Here is a 6,000-nt window from a genome sequence, read left to right as displayed (position 1 = left end):
ATCCATAATAACACTATATTACTAATGAGTAACAAAATTAATTTATGAAATCATAAAATTTACGGGTGAATACTGGCACACGCGGCTTAACTGATCTAGAGGAGCTGGGTCGGGCTGTCGAACGGTCAGGAGAGTCTCTTGTACCTTCAAACATTAATAATTTATCAGTCCCAAGTCTTACTCAACCATTCAAAGCTTAAACTCTTTAGTACATAAGCATTTTTTGGATTTGACTATCAATTTGAAGGCTTTCGAGTCTGAATTTTATCAAACGGAGTGTGGAATCAGAATCAGGGCGTCGAACAACATAAAGTATGACTTTTCGAAAATTTAAATTCTTGGTCAAAATTAAAGTCAACGGGTTTGACTGATGATTTGGAAGCCTTCGGGTTCAAATTTGAAAAAAGGACTTCGAAAACGGATTTGGCACGTCGAAAAATATCAGAATAGGTATACTCGAACAAAATCAAAGGCTGTTTAATAGCCGTTTAAAGCCGATCAAAGTTATGGTCAAAGAGGTTCAATAGTCCATATTCAAAAATTCCCAAAATTTCACCTTTTTCAAAATAATTCCCAGAATGTCACCTTTTTCAAAATAATTCCCAGAATGTCACCTTTTTTCAAAATAATTCCAGAATGTCACCTTTTTCAAAATAATTCTCAGAATATCACTGGGTCGGGTCGAGTCAACAGCCGGGTCGGGTCGGTCAACGGGTCGGGTCAGACCGGTCAACCCGGTTCAGATCGGTTTGGACCGATCAAACCGGTCACAACATCATCCAGCCATTCGTATCTTTCCCCATGTGCAGGGGCGGCACGTGGGGGCGCGTGAGACCTCTTTCGGTCTCAAAAAATTCCTGCAAAAATTTCCAAAAATTATTTTAAGCGATTTTGAGTCACTTACCAACATCGGTTCAAATTTTTGAACGGTGAAGAGCTCAATTTCAACTCGACCGAATCTTTGACCGCTCCACCTCCCACACAGGCCGCCGCCTACGGAGACAAGGACGACACCGTCGGACTCGGAACGACACCAGGAACACGATGGTGCGGGAGGTGTCGAAAACTGATCAATGATCGGAGATGAATTTAAGATTTTCCCAGCGGTGATGCTAAAAAAAAGTCGATACTTTGACTCGAAATTCACGGCGTTTGGCAGCGTTTCGCTAAAATTGGTTTACTGGGTTTTGTTCACGGGTCGACGATGAACACGATGGTGGTTTCAATTTTACGATTAGAAGTTGAACGGCGTCGAAATTGAGCTTGAAAGTAGAGGTACGGGAGGAAGAAAGTTTTTGTAAATAAAGCATGTGTTTTCTGATTTCAATCAGAAAGCACGCTTATAATACAAGCCTGCCGACACTCCCTGGAGGAATTTAGGGCTTGGTCTCTAAATTTCCTTCAACTTCTAAAATAACTTATAAGTTTTGAAAACTTTTAATTTAGTCACCAAATTACACCGATTTAAATATATTTTTTTCGGGTTGTTACAATTCTACCCCTCTACAAGAAATTTCGTCCTCGGAATTTACCTTATGAGAATAGTTGAGGAAACTGAGCCTCCATTGACTCCAATGTCTCCCAATTAGCTTCAGAGGGGCCTCGGTTACTCCATTGAACTTTTACCATCGGGATACGTCTATTCCGAAGAACTCGCTCATCACTTTCCAAGATCTGAATGGGCTCCTCCTCATATGACAAATCAGGTCTCAACTCTGCCTCTTCAACCTGAATGATGTGACCTGGATCTGGATGATATCGCCTCAACATAGATACATGAAAGACATCATGAATACGATTGAGCTCAAGAGGCAATTCAAGCTGATATGCAACAGGTCCTAACCTCTTCAAAATACGAAATGGTCCAATAAATCTTGGACTCAATTTACCCTTACGCCCGAATCTCAATACTTTCTTCCAGGGCGATACTTTTAAAAAAAACCTGATCTCCAACTTCAAACTGAATATCTTTCCTCCTTTGATCTGCATAATACTTCTGTCTATCAAATGCCTCTTTCAGACGGTCATGAATCAATCTGATTGTGTCTTCCATCTTGCGTATTAACTCAGGTCCCAACGTCTTCCTTTCACGCAACTCAGTCCAATAAATCGGAGTGCGACATTTACGTCCATAGAGTGCTTCGTAGGGTGCCATACGAATGCTGGTCTGATAACTGTTATTGTAAGCAAATTCAGCCAATGGCAAAAAGTTCTCCCAGCTACCATGAAAATCAATTACGCAACCCCGCAACATATCCTTCAGAATTTGAATCACTCTCTCAGATTGACCATCAGTTTGTGGGTGAAAGGATATACTATAATCCAATCTTGTTCCCAAAGTCGTATGTAGCGCCTTCCAAAATCTCGAAGTAAATCTCGGATCTCGATCAGAAATAATAGACAATGGAACACCATGCAATCTAACAATGTCCGAAATATACAATCTCGCCAGCTTGTCCAAAGTATAATTTACCCACATAGGAATAAAGTGAGCTGACTTTGTAAGTCTGTCCACAATCACCCACACTGAATCCTTTTTCGAAAGAGTCATAGGTAATCCGGTAACAAAATCCATAGTAATATGCTCCCATTTCCATTCAGGAATCTTGATAGGCTGTAACAAACCTGATGGATGTTGATGCTCTGCTTTAACTTGCTGACAAGTCAAGCACCTAGCCACAAAATCTGAGATGTCCTTCTTCATACCGACCCAATGATACATCTCCCTCAAATTCCAGTACATCTTTTCTCCACCGGGGTGTATAGAATATATACTACTGTGAGCCTCATTAAGAATAATCTGCCTCAACTCAGCATCATCAGGTATACAATATCGACCCTTAAAGCATAAAACTTCATCCTGATCAATGGCGTAATCTGAGCTTGTCCCCTGCTCTACTTGCTCAAAGATGGATAGCAAGGAGCTATCAAGGGGCTGCTTAACTTTAATTTCATCAACCAAAGTCGGCTTAACTTGTAATTATGCTAACAAAGTGCCATCTTCATATAAATTCATCCTGTCCATTAAAGACCTCAACTCCGATACAGCCTTTCGACTCAAAGCATCCGCCACGATGTTAGCTTTACCAGGGTGATAATCAATCATGCAGTCATAATCCTTTAGAAGCTCTAGCCAACGTTGTTGTCTCCAATTAATCTCCTTCTGGGTAAGAAGATACTTTAAGCTCTTATGATCAGTGAAAATATAACACTTCTCTCCGTAAAGATAGTGTCTCCAAATCTTCAAGGCAAAAATCACTACTGCTAACTCCAAATCATGAGTTGGATAATTACACTCATGTGGTCGCAGTTGACAGGACGCATAAGCCACCACCTTACCTTCCTGCATTAGAACACAGCCAAGTCCTAAGTGTGAAGCATCACTATACACTGTAAAATCCTTCCCGGACTCTGGTTGAATCAACACTGGCGCTTGAGTCAAAACCGCCTTTAATTTCTCAAAGCTCTCCTGTTGTGCTTCTCCCCAGTCAAACGGCACGTTCTTCCTTAATAGCTTTTTCAAAGGAGCAGCAATGATAGAGAAACCCTCGACAAAACGTCGATAATATCCGGCCAAGCCCAAGAAACTACGGATTTCAGAGACGTTCTTGGGTCGTTTCCAATTCACAATAGCCTTGATCTTGCTTGGATCGACCTGAATACCTTGCGCAGAAATAATGTGCCCCAAAAATGACACTTCTTGAAGCCAAAACTCACACTTGCTTAGTTTGGCATATAGACGATGCTCTCTCAAGGTTTGCAGAACGATCTTCAAATGCTCGTCATGCTCTGCTTCCGTCCGAGAATATACCAGAATATCATCAATAAAGACAACCACAAATTGATCCAAATATGGCCGGAACACACGATTCATCAAATCCATAAAAGTTGCGGGAGCGTTCGTCAAACCAAAAGGCATTACTAAGAATTCATAATGACCATATATAGTGCGAATGGCCATTTTTGCAACATTGGACCCCTTAACTTTCAATTAGTAATACCCCGAACGAAGATCAATCTTAGAGAAACATTAGCTCCTCGCAACTGATCAAATAAGTCGTCAATCCTGGGTAATGGGTACTTATTCTTGACCGTCACCTTGTTCAACTTCCGATAGTCAATACATAGCCTTAGCGACTCATCCTTCTTTTTCACAAACAAAACTGGAGCTCCCCAGGGTGAGGTACTATACCGAATAAATCCTCGGTCGAATAATTATTGAAATTGGACCTTCAACTCCTTAAGTTCCTTTGGATCCATGCGATAAGGTGCCATAGAAATAGGTGAAGATCCCGGATAAGTTTCAATCTTGAACTCTACCTCTCTATCAGGAGGTAACCCAGGCAACTCCTCCGGAAAAACATCAGGAAACTCGCTAACTGTACGAATCTCCTCGATCGTGGACAAGGAACCTTTAGTGTTCAAAATACAGGCAATGAAAGTCTCATATCCCTTCCTGATCATACGATCAATTTCTATAGCTGAAACAATATTGGAGAGATAGCCACGCCGTTCTCCAATTAACACAGCAGTCCGACCATCTGAAGTCTTCAGAGTAGCTCGCTTGTATTCGCAATCCAGATTAACCTTGTGTTTATTCAACTAATCCATCCCAAGAATTAGATCAAACTCCTCTAAATAAAGCTCTGTAAGATTAGCGAGAAAAAATTTCTCCCTGAACCTCCAGAGGACAACGCCGAAATACTTTATTCACTAATATTGCATGTCCTACTAGACTCGTAACCGTAATAGTATTATCAGTGTTCTCGATCGAAATCTGAAGGTTTCGAGATACGGAACTCGATACATATGAGTGGGTGGAGCCATTGTCCAGTAATGCAAAGTATGGAATAGAATATATAGTAAATGTACCTGCAATAACCTCAGGCTCATCTCTGTCATCCCGACGTCTAGTGGTATAATCCAACGATGGTTGTCTAGCCTCAGAAACTATTGGCTCTCTATTCAGCTGAGGTCGGGCTCTACTATCTGTTCTAGATGCTGATCCGGAAGGTCATCCCTGACTACGACCTTTGGCTGGAGTCTGAACTGATGCTTGGGAACGCGCAGGAGTCTGGTTAGTTGTCCTCTCAGATGAAACTAACTGTGGGTAATCCCTCCGGAAATGACCACTGGATCCACACTGGTAACAAAGTCCCATCTTTTTACGACATTCTTCTCTGTGTCGAATACCACAATACTCACATAGGGGCCCATAATAAAACGATGAGGAACCACCTCGACTGACAACTGCAGGTGAAGATACTGCAGGCCTAGAACTTGTATTGCTTCTCAAAGGACCTGAAGTACGATTCTTCTTTCCAGGACGTGCAGAGAACTCGTTCGGACCAAAAAATTTCCCAGGCTGCTCTCGATCAACACGATATCTTGTTGGAGCTAAGGTCTCTACCTCCTTAGCATCCTTCGCTCTGCCCACCAACACATCAAAAATCTCATCTTGATAAGTAACAACCTGCCTACATAGCTCATATCTGGGTCCTAGAGAAAATTTACGACATCGATCTCTCTCAGTAGGTAACATACTGAATCCATACTTTAGCAACTTCAAGAACTCGATCTTATACACAGAAACGGTCATATCTCCTTGAACCAGGTCCTGGAACTGCTGTCATCTCTGAGCTAAGTAACGCTCTCCCAGAAAACGGCTCCTAAAGCGTTCCTTAAAGAAATCCCAAGTCAGACGATCAGCCGAAACACTACTGACTACTGACTCCCACCAGGTGTGGGCATTGCCATCTAACATCGCCACTGCACCCAGATATCTCTTAGTTAGATCCAATCCTAACTGATCCATACGTCTTTCTGTATCTTGGAGCCAATCTTCCGCTTCAGTAGGAGGTCCACCAATCTGTCCTCCAAAAGTTCTGACTCTATTGGCAATCAGAGTCTGAGAAATAGGCACCTCGGATCCAACACCAGCAGCTCTGACCGCTCCCTGAATCAACTGTAGAAATTGTCTACCAAAATTCTCATCAGGTA

This window comes from Hibiscus syriacus, unplaced genomic scaffold, assembly GCF_006381635.1.
Source record: "Hibiscus syriacus cultivar Baekdansim isolate YM2019G1 unplaced genomic scaffold, ASM638163v2 tig00110584_pilon, whole genome shotgun sequence".
NCBI classification, from domain to species: domain Eukaryota; kingdom Viridiplantae; phylum Streptophyta; class Magnoliopsida; order Malvales; family Malvaceae; genus Hibiscus; species Hibiscus syriacus.
This window is presented reverse-complemented; position numbering follows the sequence as displayed.